Source organism: Mauremys mutica, chromosome 1, assembly GCF_020497125.1.
Source record: "Mauremys mutica isolate MM-2020 ecotype Southern chromosome 1, ASM2049712v1, whole genome shotgun sequence".
In the NCBI taxonomy this organism is placed as follows: Eukaryota; Metazoa; Chordata; order Testudines; family Geoemydidae; genus Mauremys; species Mauremys mutica.
In genome coordinates this window covers 258,282,712-258,306,272 of record NC_059072.1, presented here as the reverse complement: position 1 = coordinate 258,306,272, position 23,561 = coordinate 258,282,712, and the positions used below count along the sequence as shown (strand labels likewise).

Sequence of the window (23,561 nt, the reverse complement as noted above, 5' to 3'; positions counted from 1 at the left end):
CTGGAAGGCTGGTTGAAGCATGAAGGGACATATGAATCTTTAGCACATCTGGCATGTAAATATCTTGCAATGCCGGCTACAACAGTGCCATACGAATGTCTATTCTCACTTTCAGGTGACATTGTAAACAAGAAGCGGGCAGCATTATCTCCTGTAAAAGTTGTAAACAAACTTTTTTGTCTGAACAACTGGCTGAACAAGAAGTAGGACTGAGTGGATTTATAGCCTCTAAAATTTTACATTGTTTTATTTTTGAATGCAGTTATTTTTTGTACATAAATCTACATTTGTAAGTTCAACTTTCATGATAAAAAGATTACACTACAGTATTTGTATGAGGTGAATTGAAAAATACTATTTTGTTTTGTTTTTTCAGCACAAATATTTGTAATAAAAAATAAATATAAAGTGAGCACTGTACACTTTGTATTCTGTGTTGTAATTGAAATCAATATATTTGAAAATGTAGAAAGCATCCAAAATATTTAAATAAATGGTATTCTATTATTGTTTAACAGTGTGATTAATTACGATTAATTTTTTTTAATCGCTTGACAGCCCTAGTTTTAATCTTTTAATGGGCAAATTGTGCCTCTATACTCTCTCTTAATTTCTGTAGGACTTTATTAATTTCAAAAGGGGAATGTTCTTTCTTTCTTTCTTGTTGGCCCTCTGCCATGCTAGCTGTCTAGATGGGTTAACAATTTAACTTAAACCTCTAATATCTATATTTATCATTTTGTTATTTTTAATGACTCTCAAAGCTAGGTGCATGTATTCTATCTACTCCTTTTTCTGGTTAGAAGGATGTCACAAGGATGCCAAGAAGGTGAATTTTTCAGATTATGCAGTGTGTCAAAGGTGAGATGTGAGGGAAGAGTACAACTTCCTAACATCTCCTTTCTGTCTAAATGTTGAGGGGGCGGGGGTCATCCTTTAGGAAAACATTAGGAGATATCCTTTCACTATTTTTGTTTTTCCCTTAAGGTAAAATAAACACACAGTATTTAAAAATATTGAGATTAGACTTTGCCTGTGTATCTAAAAAGTAAATACTAAAGTTTTTAAATATATTAAATTTTAATTATTTCTATCTAGTCTTGATGAATCATTTTATTACTAACTCAATAAACTAAAATGATACAACTACTAGAAAAAATATCTTCCACAGAAATCATCAGAAAATGATGTCAATGCAGAGAGGAACTGTTTTTCAATCCTTAGTAGCAAAGTAGCATAATTTTTCTTTGTCTTAGCTTTGGCTGTTACTCCCATGTTCCAAAATAACCAAATCCAGTGTCAAATCAGCTTCTTATCCTGGAGGGTTGGAGTTTATGATTATTATGAGAGGTTTGGGTTGAAATTTCTCATCGGGCTCAACAGGTAGTGATCAGTGGCTCCATGTCTAGTTGGCAGCCAGTATCAAGTGGAGTGTCCCAAAGGTTGGTCCTGGGGCTGGTTTTGTTCAATATCTTTATAAATGATCTGGACGATGGCGTAGATTGCACCCTCAGCAAGTTTGCAGATGACACTAAACTGGGAGGAGTGGTAGATATGCTGGAGGGTAGGGATAGGATATAGAGGGACCTAGACAAATTAGAGGATTAGGCCAAAATAAATCTGATGAGGTTCAACAAGGATAAGTACAGTCCTGCACTTAGGAAGGAAGAATCCCGTGCACTGCTACTGACTAGGGACTGACTGGCTAGGCAGCAGTTCTGCAGAAAAGGACCTATGGGTTACAGTGGACGAGAAGCTGGATATGAGTCAACAGTGTGCCCTTGTTGCCAAGGAGGCTAACGGCATTTTGGGCTGTATAAGTAGGGGCATTGCCAGCAGATTGAGGGACGTTATCATTCCCCTATATTCGACATTGGTGAAGCCTCATCTGGAGTACTGTGTCCAGTTTTGGGCCCCACACTACAAGAAGGATGTGGAAAAAATGGAAAGAGTCCAGCGGAGGGCAACAAAAATGATTAGGAGTCTGGAGCACATGACTTATGAGGAGAGGCTGAGGGAACTGGGATTATTTAGTCTGCAGAAGAGAAGAATGAGGGGGGATTTGATAGCTGCTTTCAACTACCTGAAAGGGGGTTCCAAAGAGGATGGATCTAGACTGCTCTCAGTGGTACCAGATGATAGAACAAGGAGTAATAGTCTCAAGTTGCAGTGAGGGAGGTTTAGGTTGGATATTAGGAAAAACTTTTTCATTAGGAGGTTGGTGAAGCTCTGGAATGGGTTACCTAGGAAGGTGGTGGAATCTCCTCCTTAGAGGTTTTTAAGGTCAGGCTTGACAAAGCCCTGGCTGGGATGATTTAGTCCTGCTTTGAGCAGGGGGTTGGACTACATGACCTCCTGAGGTCCCTTCCAACCTATGATTCTATGTTTACTCCAAATGTTGCACATGTGTTTTGAATCACTGTTTTTGGAAGACACAGAAAGAGATATCATGAGAGTCTCAGTATTTATTTATGAAATGATTTGGGACTTGAGGCCCTGATTCAGATAAGTAGTTCATCACATGGTTGACTTTGGGACTATTAATATTTTTCAAGTTAAGCATGTGTGTAATCGGTTTGTCGGGGCTCGACCCTCCAGCGGACAGGAGGGGAGCCGCGCCGACTCACTTCTGTTCGCCTGCTAGCCTTTAGGAGTCACGGGGAACGACGTTAGGTCGCCGGGCCCTCTGGTGCTGGGGCTAGGCAAAGAGCAGTACAAATAGGCCCAGGCCCTCTGGAGCAGGGGCTGGGCAAACAACAGTTCAAATAGGCCCAGGCCCTCTGGAGCAGGGGCTGGGCAAACAACAGTTCAAATAGGCCCAGGCCCTCTGGAGCAGGGGCTGGGCAAACAACAGTTCAAATAGGCCCAGGCCCTCTGGAGCAGGGGCTGGGCAAACAACAGTTCACATAGGCCCAGGCCCTAGATCAGGGCGGGGCAGCAAACAATAGCTCAGGGGGCGCAGATCCTCGCAGCAGGAGCTGAGCAGCCACAGGCAAGTGCAGGCTTCTAGGCCTCAGCGCTGAGGTGAGGGGGGAGACTGCCACCCGTGAGTGGGGTGGCAGGGGGGGACACAGGCCCACCCACTCCACTGTGTCCCAGCCCGGGGCCCTAGCAGCGGCATGGATCCGCTGCAGTCAGTGGGGATCCTGGCCGCAACACACTGACATGGGCACATTAGTGCCCTCAGCCGGACAGGGGTCGGCTACCCCCGGGCTACACTCCATCTCCCCCTCAGGGCCTACCTCGTCCGTCGTAGCCGGTTCCGGCCAGTCTGTTTGCATCGGCTCCGGCGGAGGGCTTGGCGGCAGGTCCGGCAGCTCCTCCGGGAAGTTGGGCCAGGGCTGTTCGGGCGGCTCCTCCGGGTAACAGCAAGGCCGAGGGGGCTCCTCGTCGTAGCGGGCGCTCGGCAAGCCTGGGGGCTCCTCCCAGTACCAGCTCCGGGGAGGTTCCGGTGGCTCCTCCTCGTAACGGGCGCGGGGGAGCTCCGGCCAGGCAGGGCAGCTACCTGGGGCCGAGGAGGGCTCCCACCCTGGAGCTCCCACAGGCACGTCTGCTCTCGGCGGTGGCTGGCTCCTGACTGAGCTTGGGCGCGCTCCTTTTCTACTTCCTGCCCCGCCCCTTGACTTCCGGGGGGCGGGGACTGGGGTTGGAAGTTCCGCCCACTGCAGTGTTGGCAGGGCAGCTCCCTCTGCTGGGCAGGAGGGGAGCCACACCGACTCACTACAATGTGCTTATGTGATGCAGTGGATCAAAGGCTAAATGACTTGGCACTGTCTACATTTTTAACCACTGCAAGGAATTCTCCAAATCAAATAAAAATTTGCCTGTGTCCTAAATATACCTGGCATGTTTGGCAAAAATGCAAGAAATCGTACTTACACATTTGAAGATACCTATAGAGGTACACAGAGGAAAGCCAGAAGATAACACCAAAGCTATGTAAAAAGACTTGATGCTGTAGCCATCTTCACAGAAACCAAGAACCTGCAGGAAAAGTCTATGAAATTCAGAAGGTACAATTAAATTACGACAACTGTGTTTTGTTTAGTATGTTAGTATTGTTAGTATTCCGAGATGGCTTAGGAAACTGCAGTTTAGGCACAGAACAGGTATAAGGGCACTTGTCTTCCATAAGTTGCTTCACCATTGTTCTTCATTTCTGAGAGTGAAAATACAATTGAATCCAGTGGTTTTCTTCTCCAACAGGCTCCTTTTGTCAAGATGTGGTCTGGTAAGAAGCTGATGTGGTATGGACAGTAGTCCCCTAGGACTAGATTTAGACTTACCAAACACCCATCAGATGGCAACAGTTTTTAATGACTACCAGCCTAGGCTGGATTTGAACTAGGGACACAGATGAAAAGTCTCATGTATATAACTGTGTGAAGCTCTCTAAACTTGTTTCATACAAGTTTCAGCAAGGATTTCTAGTGAGTTTATTTCATACTCGTGTCAGAGTTTCAGATGAGGGCCCTTCACTGTCTTTTTGTGTCTCTATCCCCACTCTCAACCCTCTAAATATTAGCAGCTATTTTCTAATCCTTTCCTTATCTTATTTTATCCATCTCTACTATTCCTGTTTATCTTCTGAAATAAAGTTCTTTCCCTACTGTAAGTTAATTCACTTTCTATTTATCTACACATTTGGGTCTCAGCTTTTCATCTCCATTCTAGTACTTCCACTTCTCCTCTACTTTATATCAGTGCATTCAGTCCCATCTATTTTCAAATACATCCCCATGACAAAAATACATGCTAGCCAGAAAAAAATACTTCAGTGGAAAGAAATAGGAATACTGGCACATATTAGATTATTTCACTGCAACCAGTCTGTATTTTTGCTGTCACCACTTTGCTGGAAATGTTTTCACTCTGTCTCCCACTTTGATAGTTAAGAAGATAAAAGGTCAGTTCATGATTACAAAGAGATTTCAGCAAATAAAAAGAAAATGCTTGTTGCTTGATCTTGCCAGATACTAAATTAGGCAGGAGGAATGCACAGGAATAAAGCACATGCACTGCACATATGAAATTGTGTTGAACACTATTTTCAAGTCCTTTTTTGTCACAGACATTTGTGACTTGTAATTCTACATTAGGTTTTGTTTTTTCTTATTTGTTAATGAGGCTGGATAAAAGCATCTAAGCACTAACTGTCCCAAGCCTGCACAATCTAATAATTGATTTTTAAAAATAAATAAATTTAGTTGACTCTCAAATGAGAAAATAAATAGTCACTCAACATTTGAGATGGAGCTTAATGCAAATCTCAGATCTGAATACTTTGTGAGAATGAATCATAATCTGACCCATGATTTAGAGATTAATTTTGTGTCTCGACCCTGTCCAAACCAAACTAGACTTGTGTACCCCCAAACTTTGAATGCCTCCGAAATCCGGTTTTGGACATAGGCCCAAACTCCATAAATTGTCTCTAGTCAAAATAATTTTCCACTCACGTGTGATGGTCCACGCCCCTAGGGTCAAGTCAGCGTGGGCTATCCATCACAGTTCGCAAAGCAGCCCTTCAACGCAGGGCTGCATGGCCTAGCGGCCACAGTCTATAACACCCCCTCTGGTGCAGGGCGGCGTGGCCCAACGGCCAAAGTCTATAGCGCCCCCTTTGGTGTAAGGCGGCATGGTCTAACAGCCAGATTCTACAAAACAACCCTTTGGTGCCAGGTAGCATGGCCTAGTGGCCAGAGTTTATGGCATTGGGGTTTGATAGCCCCGATAGGGGGCTCGGGCCCACCCGACTCCACAGGGCCCCGACCCAGGGCCCTAACAGTGGCGTAGCGGCTTGCCACTGACTCAGCAGGGGGGTCCTACCAAAACATGCTGAGTTTCCCTGGGTGGCAGGTACCACTCTGCCACTCTCCCTGGGTCACTTCCTAATAGAGTCTGTGTTAGGGTTTCCTATGAGACGTCAGGTCCTCTGTGTTCAGCAGGTCCAGTCGTCTCCAGGGTCGCCTCCAGTCACTGGGATACAGGCGGGCCGTGAACACCTTCAATGCCCAGCGTAGTCAGAGGCTGTGGCTGGCCCTCCACAGGAGCTTCCCAGGCAGGTCCTTCCCCTGTGGCCTCCAGCCCAGAATAAGCTGGTGTCTCTCCTTTTATACTACTAGAGTACTTGGAGCATGCCCAGTCTTGCCATGGAGGCGGGACTTCCGCTGTCAATACCTGGGGCTTAACCCTGTCTGGGCTAGTGTGGGGTACACGGACCCCGTCACACAACCTAAGAGGCCATTTAAATCTTCTTCCTTATCTGACTCTTCATTGGAATATGCCATTACATGTGCTCTGATTCTTTAGAAAGGCTTTAAAAGGAATGTTTTTGTTCCCATTTATGATGCTAATGCTACCAGCTTCCATGGAGGGTGGAGGACTGATGGAAGCAGTTGCATCACCTCTAACATGGTACTTAGTAAATCACTGCTATTCTTTCTATCAGTGTGGCAAGAAGAAAGCCGTCATGCTAACAAAGACGCAAGTGGATTCCAAAAACCATTGGATTCAAATGGATCTTCTCTTTTGGCTCACAGTAGGTCTACTGAGGCATACTGATGATAGAGGATTGAATCTTCAATGGTCCCTTTGTCACATCATCAGAGAGAATACATGGAAAACAGAAAAATACTCAACTTAGGGTTGCAAGTGCTTTCAACTTAAAATGTTCTTAAATAAGCTCCACCATTTCATTTTCTTGAAAATGGCCTTATAACACCAGAACTTCGTCATTGACTTTAGGCAAGACCACATAAAGTAATTTCCTTTGTAAAATATAAAAGCAGGTCTTGAATGAAGTTTTCATCATGTCCTAGCCAATGTGAAAAATACCAGTGTTGCCATGTCCCCTGCAAAGTAAATGAATAAAAGCAGGTGTGTATTGCATTTAACTGGAACACTGACAATCATTTCAATGTATTTAAAAATTATAGCTTACTACATCTCTTGCTTTGGTCATACCTTCTTTCCCTTCCTGGCTTCACTCCATAAAAGATAAATGGTGTGCTTCCCCACCCTCTCCCTGTTTGTCTTCAGTGTCTCTTTCCTCCCCTCTCCATTCCACCAGTCTATTTCTTTCCTTCTTTCTTTCTTTCTTAGTTCCAATCCTGGAAGACTTTCTTTAGGAGACTCAGAATTCGGAGGCCTACACTATCCAGGGGAAATCTTCAGGTGAGAACTCCACCCCTCTCCAGTTGCTGGGACAAGTGAGGGTTCTGTGATTCCTGCCATGGTGCTGTGATCTGCTCAGACGTTCCCTCTTCTATAAAATTTCAAGCCTCACCCCAAACTCCTTTGGTTTCTGGAAGGAAGAAGGAGCAGTCTCTCTCTCTCTCTCTCTCTCTCTCTCTCCTGCTGTGAAAGCAGTTGGAGGGTCTCTGCTCCTTTATCTCTCAGCCAGTCTTCTGGCTCCCCGCAGGAATAGGAAGTTCTGGTGATATCTCTGTTATATTCTCTCTCTTTTCCCTATCCCAATCTTTCATTTTTGGAGCTCCCTCTCTAGTGAATAACTCCAATGTCTTCTGCTGCTGCTTTGCCAGTCAGTGGCAGAACGAAATTAACCAGCTTGTTTTCTGTTTCATTGCTGCCTGCGGGGTTCTGAAAAGCTGCAGTTTTCACGCTTTTGCAGCTCAGTTGTGTGTCAGCAGACTTAGGAAGGTAACATCAGTAAACCTCTCAGATTTATCATTAATGATCTGGAGGATGGTGTGAATTGCACCCTCAGCAAGTTTGCAGATGACACTTAACTAGGAGGAGTGGTAGATATGCTGGAGGGTAGGGCTAGGATACAGAGGGACCTAGACAAATTGGAGGATTGGGTCAAAAGAAATCTGATGAGGTTCAACAAGGACAAGTGCAGAGTCCTGCACTTAGGAAGGAAGAATCCCATGCACTGCTACAGACTAGGGACTGACTGGCTAGGCAGAAGTTCTGCAGAAAAGGACTTAGGGGTTACAGTGGACGAGAAGCTGGATATGATTCAACAGTGTGCCCTTGTTGCCAAGAAGACTAACAGCATTTTGGGCTGTATAAGTAGGAGCATTGCCAGCAGATCGAAGGATGTGATCATTTCCCTCTATTCGACATTGGTGAGGCCTCATCTGGAGTGCTGTGTCCAGTTTTGGGCCCCACACTACAAGAAGGATGTGGAAAAATTGGAAAGAGTCCAGCAGAGGGCAACAAAAATGATTCGGGGGCTGGAGCACATGACTTATGATGAGAGGCTGAGGGAACTGGGATTGTTTAGTCTGCAGAAGAGAAGAATGAGGGGGGGATTTGATAGCTGCTTTCAACTACCTGAAAGGAGGTTCCAAAGAGGATGGATCAAGACTGTTCTCAGTGGTACCTGATGACAGAACAAGGAGTAATGGTCTCAAGTTGCAGTGGGGGAAGTTTAGCTTGGATATTAGGAAAACTTTTTCACTAGTTGGGTGGTGAAGCACTGGAATGAGTTACCTAGGGAGGTGGTGGAATCTCCTTCCTTAGAGGTTTTTAAGGTCAGGCTTGACAAAGCCCTGGCTGGGATGATTTAGTTGGGGATTGGTCCTGCTTTGAGCAGGGGGTTGGACTAGATGACCTCCTGAGGTCCCCTCCAACCCTGATATTCTATGATTCTTTGATTCTATGATTTAAGCAGACTGTAATCCTCACAAACATAGGGGCTAGATACTTTTGTTTAAATAAAACAGAGAGCTTAGCGTATGTCTACAATGGCAGAGGTCTTTCGCTAAGAACTTAGTTGCTGATAAAAAAGCACTTAAAGAACACCGCTGTTGTGTGTTCACATTGTCTTCCACTGGCGGCATGGCCTGTTCACACTTGCAGCACTTGCATTGCCAATGAGAGCAGTGCACGGTGGGTAGCTATCCCACAGTGCATCTCTCCCCTTTCTGCCCCTTTCTTGTGGGAAGGCAGAGGGGATTGCAGCACATCATGGGTCTGGGCTCCATGCCCCATGATGCACTGCTTTCTGTCCCAGCATTCCATATGCTTTCATCTTCAGTTTGCGGCATTTTTCAAGGTCCCTTGTTTTCTGTTTTCCCCACCACCTTTATCTGCAGGAACGGATCCCACACTTCTCTCCACTGCTCTGCTATCTCTCAGTACCGCATCGCGAATGGCAGTGGAGTTATTCTTGAAGTTACAAAGGCAACAGCAGTCACAGTCACCTGATATGGTATCCGACACAGAAAGCATTAACAGGTTGCTTTTAGCATTCACAGAGTAACTGAACACAGTGGAACATCGCTTTTCGGCTCAGGAAACCAGCACAGAGTGGTGGGATCACATTGTTATGCAAATCTGGGATGATGAGCTGTGGCTACAGAACTTTTGGATGAGAAATGCCACCTTCCTGGAACTGTGTGCTGAGCTCACTCCAGCCCTGTGGCGCAAGGACACCTGAATGAAAGCTGCCTTCTTGGTGGGAAAGTGTGTGGCAATCACAGTGTGGAAGCTGGCGACTCCAGACTGCTACCAGTCAGTCGTGAACCAGTTAAGAGCTAGGAAGTCAACCACTGGGGCCGTGTTAATGCAAGTGTGAAAGGCCATTAATCGCATCCTGCTACAAAGGACTGTGACTCTTGGCAACTTGTGTGAAATTGTGGATGGTTTTGTGGCAATGGGATTCCCTAACTGTGGAGGGGCGATAAATGGCACACATATTCCAATTCTGGCACTGGACCACCTTGCGACAGAGTACATCAGTTGGAAGGGGTACTTCTCCATGGTTTTGCAGGCCTTTGTTGATCACCATGGGTGTTTCACTGACATTAATGCGGGGTGGTCTGGGAAGGTGTATGACGCACATATCTTTAGGAACACCGGCCTATACAGAAAGCTGCTAGCAGGGACTGTCTTTCCAGACCAGTAGATCACCATAGGGGAAGTTGAAATGCCAATAGTGATCCTGGAAGAAACGGCATACCCCTTAATGCAATGGCTCATGAAGCCATACATGGGAAACCTAAATAGCAGTAAGGAGCAGTTCAACAACAGGCTGAGTAGGGGTAGAATGATCATTGAATGTGCATTTGGCCAATTAAAAGCATGCTGGCAATGCCTGTATGGCACATTGGACCCGAATGAGGAAAATATTCCCATGGTTATAGCTGCGTGTTGTACTCTGCATAATATTTGTGAAGGGAAGGGTAAACGGTTTACTCAGGGGAGGACTGGTGAGGCACAACACCTGGCTGCTAATTTTGAGCAGCCAGATACCAGGGCTATTAGAGGGTCATAACGTGGGGCAATAAGAATCAGGGATGCCTTGAGGCAACGCTTCGAAGATGAAAACCAGTAATGCTTGTTGCTGTGCTTGGGACTACAATGGTTAATTACATTTGGTAGGCTAGGAAGCAATTGTGATTGTTAAGGCCTAGGATTCAATGTAAAGAACTAATGAAAGTGCCTGTTGATTTGCAGGTGCCATGAGCTATCATACCTTGCATAAAAAGAAATAAAGAGTGTTTATAATTCAAAAATCTTTGCTTTTATTGCCAAATAAACCACAACACCACGGGGACTTACACACATACTCACTGTTGGTGGGTGAGAAGGTACCGGGGGAAGGGGGTTGATTTTCATAGCTGAGTATAGGTCCAGCTTTCATTGGAACAGCTGTCTGTAGGGGTGGAGTGTAGAGGAAAGGGTGAAGTGCCAGAAGGCGGAAAGAAATGCGCGAGGGGAGTTTGGGGAGTTCCTGGGAAAAGAGTTCTGAATGTGCTGAAGGGGAGGGCGGGCATGCATCAGTCTGCTCAGTCTTCAGTGTTACGAGCATCTGGAGCATGTCGGTTTGACACTCCAGAACTTTAATCAGCCGCTCTGTGGCATCCCTGTTGTAAGAATCCTTCTCTTCTCTTTCCTGCTTGTCACTTTCCCTCAACCTCTTGTGTTGGGTGTTTTCTACCTCTGACTGCTGCAGCCTCACCCAGAACATATCTTCCTTGGTCCATCTCAGCCATTTTCTTATCTTGTGCAGATGCTCTGCTTCTGTTGGAGGGTTGGTTCTCAAGGTGAAGTCTGGAGAGGCATAATTCACAATAAACAGAAGCGCTGTTGTGAACTACACACAGAGCATTGAAACAGTAACATTAATGCACTGCTGGTAACATACCTATCACTTTCTCGGTGACCCTAGTCAAGCACACAAGAGGCAGAAGACCCCAGGAATTGTGAATGAAACCAGGGGCAGGGGCCTTGTGTACTGCAGAAAAGCAATCTGAAAAGATGATGGGCTACTTATGTGGGGCAACACTCTAAACTTTCCCACCCTTTTCCACAGGTGGCAGTCACTATGGAAGATATCTCACTTCTGAGGGTAAACAGGGAAGCAAGGGTGTGTCTGCTACACACTTGTGGCTTCTGCCCCAGCCCCTATGTTGCTCTCCTGTGTGCAGTTTTGGTCCCTGCCCAAGTAATTGCAGAGTGGCGTGGGAAAGTGTCTCTCAATGGAAGAAGGAACAAAGCAGCTCTGCCAAGGAACCTCCAGCAGAGGATTGCTGAATACCTCCAGGAAAGTTTCCTAGAGATCTTTCTGGAGGATTTCTGTGAAAGCTCGGAGTGCATCAACTCCCTGTTCCACTGTATTGCCTAGCCATGAGGGGAAATGCTCAGCACACAGAAACAAAGCCAGCCTTCTACATTCTCTGTCATAAACTCGCTTCAGAACTTTACAAAGCAAAACCACTTACCTGGGGTCTCCTGTCCTGCTTCTGGCTCGCTAGACGGTGATTACAGAGACTGGCTAGACACTTCTGGAGTGGAGAACAGCTCCTGACTAGCCGCATCATAGGTCTCCACATCTTCAGCCTCCACCTCTTCATCAATGACTTCCTCCTCTGGGTTAGGTCAACTTTCCACTGGCTCCAGACCCGCCAAAGTATCCACAGGGCTCTTTGCGGTGGAGGTGGGGGTCACTACCTAGGATAGCATCCAATTCCTTATAAAAGCAGCAGGTTTAGGGCGCAGCACCAGAGCGACGGTTTGCCTCCCTTGCCTTGTGGCATGTGTTCCTCAGCTCCTTCACCTTTGCTTTGCACAGCAGCATGTCTCAGGCATATCCCTTTTTGCGCAAGCTGCATGCAATCTGGCTGTAGGCATCAAAATTCCTGCGTCTCAAGCACAGCTGTGACTGCACAGCTTCCTCTCCCCAAACACTTATCACATCCAGTAGCTCTGCAGTGGTCCAAGTGGGAGATTGTTTGCTGCGTGGAGCCATCGTGATCAGCTGGGAAGATGTGATGTGAGCTCTGCACTCCGAGCAAACAAGAAGGGGAATTTCAAAATTCTTGGGGCTTTACAAGGGGAGGGGCAGAATGTTGCTTAGCTGGCTTCAGGGCAGTAGAGTTGAAACTACTGACCAGAGTGGTCAGGATGGGCATTGTGGGACACCATCTGGAGGCCAATAACAGCACTAAAATCAAGCACGGTGTCTACACTGGCACTACTGCACTAAAGCCTTGGTTCAAAAAGCCTTATGACTCTCGTTGTGGTGCTTTTATTACAGCACTGCAACTGAGGTATTTCGGCAAAAAAGTGGCTTTGCAGTGTGTACACCTCTGCTGTTTCAGCACCAGAAGCTGCCTTCTGGAGAAAAAACCTGCCAGAGTAGACCAAGCCTTTGATTCCTCAGTGGCTAATGGCACTTTCCCCAGGAAAACTTCCTACCCATTATGGCGGAATGGCTGATTGAATTTTTCAAACACAGTACTACAGTATTCATTAGCAGGTTTGGTCAGGAATTTCCCACTCTTTTGTCAAATAATACAGATTCATTGAAACTGAAACTGTTCAGGGCCGCCCAGAGGATTCAGGGTGCCTGGGGCAAAGCAATTTCGGGGGCTCCTTCCATAAAAAAAATTGCAATATTATACAATACTATATTCTCATGGGGGCCACTGCGGGGCCTGGTGCAAATTGCCCCACTTGCTCCCCCCCACGGGCGGCCCTGGGAAAAAATAAATCTTCTGCATCTCGGCACAAACCCAGTTTTGAGAAAACTTCTTTACAAGGTATCACTGGTTCTCAGCATCAGCTAATGCTAAAAGGCACTAAAGCTCATTAAAAGGGTTGGGCAAATATTTTCTGTCAAAACTTTTTCTGGATCTAAATCTAGGGGTTTTTAAAAAGCAGAAAAAAATCACGGACAATGTCTGCTTTCCTTCAAAATTTGTTGTTTTTTTTAATTGAAAAGCTGCAATTAGTCTGCCAAAACCTGAATATGGTTTGGGGTTTCAGAAATGTGTGGCCAAATATTTGCTGCTTGCTGTGTTTGATTGTTTAAAGAAACAATAAAAAAACTGCTTAAAAAAAATCCAAAACTTTTGAACCACCTCAACTCGTGACCAAACGCCTGAGCCCATCCAGTCCGAGATTTTTCCAGGTTTCTGATACTCTGCTGGCTTCCTTGACTCATATCTGTCTCCATAACTTTGGGTTAATTTAGGTTAGAACATAAGAACAGCCATACTGGGTCAAACCGAAGGTCCATCCAGCCCAGTATCCTATCTACCGACAATGGCCAATGCCAAGTCCCCCAGAGGGAGTGAACCTACCAGGTAATGATCAAGTGATCTCTCCACTGTCATCCATCTCCACCCTCTGACAAACAGAGGCTAGGAACACCATTCCTTACCCATCCTGGCTAATAGCCATTAATGAATTTAACCTCCATGCATTTATCTGTTTCCTAGAGACTGGCTCCATGGGGTCCCTCACAAACTGGAGATGGTTACTGTGGGTTTGTCTTTAGTATAGCTTATGTACATACTCCACAAACTGAGCATTTGAGCTTGTTCCAGAATCTGGGATGAGCCTATGTTGTGAAAACTGAAATGCTCAAAATAGCACATGCATGTGAATGGACACAGGGTGCTAAAATTAAATTAACCCAGGAGTTCTCAACCTGGGAGTCAGGACCCCTCAGGGGATCACAAGGTTATTACTGGGGGTCGCGAGCTGTCAGCCTCCACCTCAAACCCCGCTTTGCCTCCAGCATTTATAATAGTGTTAAATATATATATAAAAAGTGTTTTTAATTTATAAGGGGGGGGCGGTTGCACTCAAAGGTTTGCTATGTGAAAGGGGTCACCAGTATAAAAGTTTGAGAACCACTGAATTAACCCCTCTGGAGCCTCAGGGAATGTAGGGGAGGGGGGGTCTCCCTTCGTAGGGTTGGGAAGGATATTGCTCTTCTCATGTGATCCCTCCCCCAGTGGCTAATTTTAAGTGAAGCTACCCTCCCCTGACATGAATCTCCCTATGGCACTGAAATTAAATATAGACTATAATTTGGCATTTGAGAAGTGAAAGGGATGGTAGTCCTAATGGAGTAGCTAACAGCTTGGCTCTTCTGCAAGCCTCAAACTGCTGAATGAGCTTTAGGGTAGGGAAGGCTGGGCCTCCCAAACAGCCTGACCCTGCCCCCATCTGACCTCCACCCACTTCCTGCCCCCTGACTGCCCACCCAGAATCCCGGACCCATCCTGCTCCTTGTCCCCTCACCATCCCCCAGAGACCCCACCACCACCACCACCCCTACTCCCTGTCCCCTGACTGCCCCGACCCCCCGCTGAGTCCTAACAGAACCCCGGAACGCCCACGATCCAACCCTCCTTGTTCCCTGACTGCCCCCCCCCAACATCTGCCCCCTCCCTATGCCCTGACTGTCCCTGGGACTTCCTGCCCCTTGGCCAACCCCCCCCCCCGCCCCGGCCCCGGCCCCTTACCCCCGGCTCCCCCCTCACCTGGAGCCTCAGCGCATCCAGCAGCTTCCCTCGACAGCTGCAGTGTGGCTCTGGCGGGGCCCCTGAGCTCCGCCCTGCTCAGAGCCGGGTGGTAAGGGGGTGGGGCTGCGAGCTCCAGGCTGAGCGGAGGGAACTCAGGCCCCACTGGAGCTCGCAGCCCCGCCCCCTTACCACACGGCTCTGAGCGGGGTGGAGCTCAGTCCCCGCCGGAGCCACGCTGCAGCTGTCGAGCGAAGCTCCTGGATGCGCTGAGGCTCCGGAAGAGGGGCGGAGATGGGGTCGGGTGGGGCCGGGGTGGGAGCCTCAGCCATTCTCGTGGGGGCCCCTGTGGAGCCTGGGGTCTGCGGCAAATTGCCCCACTTGCCCCCCCCTCTGGGCGGCCCTGAAACTGTTCATGGGAAAGAGTCTGTTCTGACAATCACCCAATATGAAAATCTTTTGAAAAAAGTTTTGAAATTGTCAAAATGGGACATTCTGCCTTTTTAAAAAGAGTTCCATTTTTTGGTTAAAAATGTTTTTGTTTTGAAATTTTAATTTATACTAAAAGCTAACTAAAATATGTCAAATTAGATAAACAAAATATTTTGAGTGACCTGATCTGAATTTTTTCAGATGATCAGTTTATGAAAATTTTTGAGCTTGTTGATTTTTTTATCCTGATCTGGGACCGGTAAATCACTTAAAATCTCAAACTCCCATGGGATGGGAACACAGTTTCCTGCCCAGCTCTGTTAATTAGTCATGATCCAAAACACAATTGTAATGTAGTAGGCTTTTTGTTTGTTTGTTTGTTTGTTTTTTAATCTTGGTGTAGTAAACTGGTACTGTTCTTTACAAGAATAAAATGTTCAGTTTGGCTTTATTTACAAGAATATAATGATCAGTTTGAATTTATTTAAATAGAGATTTTAGGGGTCTGTCTTATTTTCTGAATAACTTTCTTCCGACTAAAATCATAATTCAACCCATGCACTATTGCCATTTAAATACCTCTTCATTTTTAAAAGCTACTAGATCTTTAGGCTGTGAACATAATCTTTTCTTACACCATTTTAAAGTACAAAATGCTTTCTTTGGTTAATTAGCTCTACCTGGCTACCCACAAGAGTATAACTCTGTAATAGCATCCAAATAAAAAGATTTAATTGATTTTTCCATGCCCTATTAAAAAATCATCAAGAGCCTAAAAGATTAAAATAAAAATAGAAAAATTTCCAGACTGGCCTCTATCTGAGAAAGAGAACATCTCTTAAAAGTCTCGCTTAATGGGATGGCTTTGCAATCTTTAGTCTTCAATTGCTCTGAAGTAATGCTACAGCAGCTAGAATGAGAAATTGCTGTTTAATGCCCAGTACAGTCCTTTGTTTTGTGATTTTAACCAAATGCAAGATGAGGTGACTAAGCTGAATACAGCCTTATACATTATTTATAAGGCTTGAGTTAACATGATCACTCTTTTTAGTTAAAGCTGCTGCAAATAGGAATAATATTCATTTTAGCAATGGTAATACTATGAAGACATGTTAATAGGGAGTGTCAGAATCTTAAATCTCTGGTGCTATTTTCACAAATTTATATGCATATGTAAAAATATTTTCATTTAGCAAGTCTCTATTTTTTCAACCCTGCTAGTCTCAACTTCATTATTTAATGACACAGAGTAAATTCAAATGAAGTACAAAGTGAAATAGCTTATGTACATTTATACAATATACTCATTAGACCCTGTCAATTACATTTTGTTTCTTGCCTCCTCTTGTATTGAAAGAAAGTAATTAATGGTGAAATCCTTTTTAATGGGTGGCCTGCTGACAGGTCACCTAAGTTCATGCCACTCTCTGCTTGCAAGTGTAACCCACATGCTTAGGGTGACCAGACAGAAAATGTGAAAAATCGGGATGGGGTGGGGGGTAATAGGAGCCTATATAAGAAAAAGACCCAAAAATCGGGACTGTCCCTATAAAATTGGGACATCTGGTCACCCTACACATGCTTAACAGGGAGATATATATTTTAAGAGAGCTATAGAGAAGTGGGGGAGGAATGAGTTGTGCCTGTGTCATTTCATTGTTGCTAGGCTGATGCACAATTAGCACTCCACACCCACAGGGTTCTGGAATTGGGTGTGGTAGTTTGGGTTCCCTGTAGCTGGAGTCATACTCCCTCAGGGGCAAGTAGCTAACTGAGGGCAGATCTACACTACTGCGCTAACTCAACCTAAGTTACGCAACTCCAGCTACGTGAATAATATAACTGGAGTCAATGTACCTTAGGTCAACTTGTTGCGGTATCTATACTGTACTGGGTTACCTTATGCTTCTCGTTCCAGTGGAGTACCGGAGTCTACAGGTATCACGATCGGCGGTCAACCCCCAGTGGATTGATCACCACACCTGGATCCCCCAGTAAGTGGAGATTAGCCCCTTAGTGATTTTAGCAGAGGAGGAGGAAGAGTCTGCATGGACTGCAGTGCTTTTGACTTCATGAACTATATAGATTTGGTGATCAAAGACTCAGACTCAGGTGAACTGAACCTAAGCTTTTGGGAGCTCTGAGTTACTTCCCACTTTGCTTCTGTGGGTACTGACCTGTTGAGATTTAAGTTTTCTTTTCTTTTCTTTAAGTGTATATATAATGGTAAAGATAATGTGTGTGGATTTGAAGTAGCCTTATGCTCTCAAAATTAAAGTGTTTGTTGTTTATAAAATCTTATAATGATAAAGCAAGTTGGTACTTAAGAACTAAATTCATTTCTTTTGTTATTTTTGGATTTGATTGTGGGGAGGGTGATCCTGTGCAATCCTGTTGAATGTTGAAAATCCTCAGTGACTGAATTCTGGGTTTCCATGTGCTTTTTTATAGGAGTTGTTTTTAGGCACTAGGAAAAGAGCAGTGAAGTAAACTCTAGCTCACCAAAAGGTTACACTTGCAGGCCAAAAAAAATCTCATTTTATCTTCTGTATTCAGGCCAATTTGGATATTTTGGATGTTATTCATTATTTGTATTGCAGTAACACTTAGCGGGTCTAATTAAGATCAGGGCCCTGTTCTACTCAACACTGCATACATGTTGTAAGAGACCTCCCGAGTCCCAAAACTCTTTCAATCTGAACAGATAATACTGATAAAAGAAGTGTGGTTATCCTTATGTTGCACATGATGCTTATTGATGGACTGAGAAATTAAAATGATTTAGCCAGTGTCATGCAGAGTCTGGCAAAGATGGGAATTGAATCTGGTGATCCAGAGCCTTAATTCCAAGAGAATACTTCCTTGGGAAGGATTTGGTAATGGGCTGTGAAAGGACTCTAGGAATCTGCACATGGTCAGTTTTAACCTGTTGGATCCTGAGTTTCATTTGCATGTTCAGAGAACAGCAATGGTCATGAATGATCATTTTTGTCATCCACACCTGGCTAGGTTGTTGTAACTTAATTTTTCAGGTGCAAAGTTTTGCAGACTGACGGCAGGCTTGTCAACTCCCCATTTGAATGCAATATTCTGTATCTGGGCTACACCTGAAGTCTGCTCAGGAAGTTCAGCTATGGCAAAGTGCAGCACTGTGCTTATGAGCAGTGCTTCCCACAGGAAACATGTTGCACCTGTGCTGTCTTCCAGTTAATTTCCAGGTACTATTCAAGGTATCTATATCTTTCTGAACAGTTTGGGGTTTGTATACCTTAAAGACTGCCTCTCTCTCCTTGCATCCTAGCCTAGCAGTTAAAATCCACAGCAACACTCATGAAAATAGCCTCTAAATGTATTTTGTCTGGAAGTTGGGGCAGGGCCTTCTGAATGGAGGATCCTTGTGTCTGCCACTTGGTCAGTTTTGCTCCAGCAGAATCCATACTTGATCTTTCAGGAACACTGTAATGCTTATTTATCCTTCCTGGGTTTTCCTGAGAGAGAATGAAGGCATGGAGGAGGAAGAGGATGATCTTCAGTGTTGGTGGTCTAGGAGTTTTTATAGGCTGACATGGCTGTCAATTTGGATAGTATTTTTATAATGAATGTATGCCTAGAACTTAGAAGCCTTTTACCCTCTATTTATTTTGATTTATACCATACTAAGTCACTTAAATGTATTTGAAAACTTTACCTCTAGCCTCAAATCTGGGGTACACTTGTTGATTAAAGGACCTTATTCTGACTGGATAACACCTTAGACCCCTCTTCCCCTGAATGTACACAACCTACCATTCTCACTGGAACAGATGTGGCAGTGATTATTTATATGGTTGATTAAATTACAGATTCATGAAGGCTCAGGTGATCCATAGCACCATGATAAATCATCTTTTGAAATGGAAGACCTACCTTAACCCCCTTCATCCCTCACTCTAATTGTCAAGGCTGGGGACAATCATCAACAGATGAGAGGCAAGAAGACAAGTGGGTTATGGGAAGCATGGGGAATAGTAGGGATAGAATTCCATCCTGATCAAGGGGGCTAAAGAATGCTGTATGGATCAAAGAAATTCGGAGTGGCAAAGGACCTGGAGTGAGGGGCACAGAAGCAATAGCTGCAAGCTACAGGGCAAGGAAAACAATCAGAGGCATATTGGGGAAGGAGGGGGAAGGGTAAGCAAGTGGGGATTAAGCTAGCACACAGGTAAGAAGCTGCGGTTGCATGACCAATGGAATGTAAATTCCAATAACACAAACAGACTGTGCAGCTTATTTTAAATCTTCCTTAGCTTTTGATATTTTTATATGCAATGCACTGACCCACATTAGACTATTATTAAAAAAAAAATCAATTCTGTCCTGAAATCAGTGCACTAATACTCTAGAAATGCCCTGTGCATAAACAGTGAAACTAGATTATCCAGTACAGCTGCAAATCTAGTTAAATGTCATGCTGTCACTTGCTCTCTTCTGAAGATCTCATTTCTAGGGGGAGTGGTTCATTTTCAGTCTTCTCACCGGTGCAACTTTCAGGGGGGAAGAGATCAAGCTAATAGCAATCTTCTCCTGAAGACAGTGCTAATGGAAGGTCTATTGGTAGCTTAGCCACAGTGTTCCAGTAATGAAACCTGTGTTCTCAATCAGGCAGACACCACTATTTTAGAAAGTGAAATTAATACATCTCCTTTTTTGATTCAGAGGCTTTTCTTCCATTCTTTGAGGTTTTAAACCTCAAATATTAAGGCATATGAGTAGGGCCCTACCAAATTCACGGCCATGAAAAACATGTTACGGAACATGAAATCTGGTCTCCCTCTGTGTAATCTGCTCTTTTGTGTGCTTTTACCCTCTACTATACAAATTTCACGGGGGTGACCAGAGTTCCTCAAATTGGGGGTCCTGACCCAAAAGGGATTTGCGGGGGGTGGGGAGGGTGTCACAAGGTTATTTTAGAGGGGTGCAGTATTGCCACCCTTACTTCTGCACTACCTTCAGAGCTGGGTGGCTGGAGGGCAGCGGCTCTTGGCTGGGTGCCTAGTTCTGAAGGCAGCACCGCCAGCAGCGGCGCAGAAGTAAGAGTGACAATACTATACTATGCCATTCTTACTTCTGTGCTGCTGCTGGCGGTGACGGCTCTGCCTTCAGAGCTGGGCCCCCAGCCAGCAGCCACTGCTCTCCAGCTACCCAGGTCTGGAGGCAGTGTTGCTGCCAGCAGCAGTGCAGAAGCACGGGTAGCAGTACTGCAAACTCCCCTACAATAACATTGTGCCCCCCCCAACTCCTTTTTGGGTCAGGACCCCTACCATTACAACACCCTTTCAGATTTAAATAGCTGAAATCATGAAATTTACAATTTTTAAAATCCTGTGGCTGTGAAATTGACCAAAATGGACATTGAGTTTGATAGGGACATACATCTGAGTATCTTCTGACTTGCTTTATTATTACCTGGAAGCTGACAGATGATCCCTATTGAGAAACTCAAACTAGGACAAAGTTTCAGTCTAGCGCTGGAGTTCCAAAGCATGGCATGCACTGAAGCATGTGAAAGGTGGCTTGTCAGCTCACTGTTATTTGCTCACTAAGCTTGTTTTTTAATCTTAACTGAAAAATCTGCAGTTCTTCCAGATCTACAGTAAAAGTGCTTAAAAACCTCAATATTGCATTGCTCATTATTGAGCTGTAAGCTGGCGATATTACTACTAGCCAAAATATTTTAAAATGCAAGAAAGACTTTTTTTTTTTTGTGAGAATTTTCATTAAAAATTGTTCCCATTTTCCAGACAGCTCTAACTCCACATGTGCTAAAGCTGTACAGTAATATCAGGGTTTCAGATTCAAATAAAAAACCCATTCTCATAGGAAGGACAAGATTTGCTTTCTGATCTTCCATGAAAATTGCCAGTCTCCCACACTTCTTTCCTCCAGAGCTATTTCAATTTTCAAGCTCCAGTTCTGTTCTCCAGTTCGCAAGCTCTCATTGGATCTTCCCTCTTCCCACCTGAGTTTTTTTCCCCACATACTCTTTACCTCTCCTCCAAGCTCTCCTCTGCCTGCATCCCAGTCTTCAGCCTTGTAGGAATAAGCCCCTTCCCACTCTGAAGTGCATCCTATCCTCTGCTTTCTGCTTAGCTGTTGTTGAGTGAATTCTTCTAGCCCAAGTGCATTGCATCCATGATAAACACAGGCTGCAGTGACAACAGAGGGACACTCAGCAGTCTCCCTCCCCACAGTTCCCAGAGGTCTCTCTTCCCCCTCTGGCACTCTAATACATGCTTTGTCTTGACATGACATTTCCCACAACACTTGCATGTCACCTGCCCCCAATTCTTCGGTTTGTTGTGCTGTGCATTGCTTGGCTGTCACTCCTGACCGAAGAGGTTAGTTCTCAATGCATCTAGTTTGTTAAGCACTTTGGGATGGAAGAACTCAGCATTATTAGTGTTCAGAGAGGAGATTGCCCCATTTGAGGCATGTGTGTGTGTCCTAAGACCCAGTCACATCATAAGGACCGAATGGAAAGAGGAAGGACCTGAGAGCAGAATGAAAGGGAAACCTGGATAACACAATGGAATGTTGTGAGAATGAGTTAATGTTTATGAGGCCCTCAGTATAGAGACTGGTCCTATACAGAACATAGCACATCTAAGTCTTTTCCTGGAGATAGTTGCTAGATCCTCAGCTGCAGGTTATAGACCCTGGGAGGAAAGGGAGGTCAAAGGTGGTTCTAAGTTTCCTTTGAATGGCCCTAGGATTGGGGCAATTTAGTCTGGTCCCCTGACTGGTTTAGAGCAGTCTCAATGCAACTCTAAATTATACCCAACATTGTTTGTTGTCAAGGGGCCATTCCAGTAGCTGGGAATCATGAGGTAAACCCTGCTGTGTGTCTCTCTCCAGGAGATATCCTTTATGCCAGAGGATAGGAAGGAAATGGTGATATAGAGTGTCTGCATGCTACACCACCCAGGGATTTCCCTTAACCAAGAGGCATCAGTAAACCAGGTTTCTGGCTGCGTTGTGCTGCTGGATTGGGCCAAATCAGCTGCAGCAGACCCCAAAATTGGGCCCATAATATTCAGCATGTGAACACTGAGAACAGATAGACGAGAGAGACATCAGGTAAAGTGAAAGGAAAATCAGCATTACTGATATATTTTCGTCAGTCAGTTGTGAGTGGGACTGATTCTGTTCTCACACTGCTGTAAATCAGCTGTAGTGATAATACAGGCACAAGAATAATTTTTTTTATACTTGTTTTCACCTGTTCTCTTAAAAAATAAAATAGCATTTTTGGTGCTGTTCTACTACTAGTTTTGGAGCTTACTCTGTTTTTAAATTTACATTCTGTTGCATTAGAAGTGGGACCACTGTGCTTTGAACTTTCCTTGAAGACTAAAAGGTAGAGTTTTGTAGCTCTTGGTGGTATGTTTAATGGACTTGATATTAAACTGCATTCTCCCATACTTGTACTGAAATAAAATAATCTTTAACAATGGAAGGAAAAAGAGATTTGCTGTAGAGGTCATGAGCTGTGGAATGTGGAAAATCTGAACATCCCTTAATTTTGCAAAAGGAAAAACCATGGTCAGTCTAAAATATAAATATCTGCATTATTCTTAGCTTTAAAAAGTGTGTTTGTGGAAGGGAGCGGGAATGGGGGAATGTCTGATTTTGAGCCAGAAACCAGCAGCTGCAGTTGAGCTTCTAATAATAACAATAATAGCACAGGTGGGAAGAATGCTGTGAAACTCTTCCTTTGTATTCTTCTTTGAAACATTGATTAATCTTAAATTATTACTTGCTGCTCTGTGGAACTACTGACAATGAAATTATTACTACTAAATGCAACTAAAACTGTTGTCAAATACATTCTTCTCCCAGTATTGGTACTAATGCTTATTACCAGCTTACCATAAGCGTCTTGTGCTTTTGCCATAAATTACCATAAGTATCATCAGTAGCACCAATTCCTGGTTACTCTTCACTTCCCTATACAGTCCAGAAGATAAATTCCAGTTTCCTCTATAGCTATAGTCAGTAAAATAAATCTTGTATTACATTAGTGTATTTTTGACCCCTCTGTTGAAGACCCAATGAACTAAGTGTACATGCACACTGATAATGATTAGTTCTCCTCAACTGGTGATTTGTCTAACTTGGATACTGTAGAACAGGGGTCGGCAACCTCTGGCATGCAGCTGGCCAGGGTAAGCACCCTGGTGGACCGGGCCAGTTTGTTTACCTGCTGTGTTGGCAGGTTCGGCCGATCGCGGCTCTCACTGACCAATCTGACCAACCATTCACTTTATTTCATTTGCATGTGCTATTATAGGAAAAGTTGGTGGAGCAACACTCAGAGAATCTGGTGGCCTCAGTTGTCATTGGACCTTTGGCAGTCTAGGT

At 44.6% G+C, this 23,561-nt stretch overlaps 1 long non-coding RNA gene across 1 annotated transcript; it reads right to left on the bottom strand.

Annotated features, from left to right (window-relative positions):
• Positions 1 to 10,576: 10,576 nt before the first annotated feature.
• On the bottom strand, positions 10,577 to 14,830 carry LOC123365657. Its single transcript, XR_006577681.1, has 3 exons — positions 14,751 to 14,830; positions 11,697 to 12,254; positions 10,577 to 11,025 (listed from the first exon to the last, which is right to left on the bottom strand). It is a non-coding gene; the product is annotated as an uncharacterized LOC123365657 (long non-coding RNA).
• Positions 14,831 to 23,561: the final 8,731 nt, after the last annotated feature.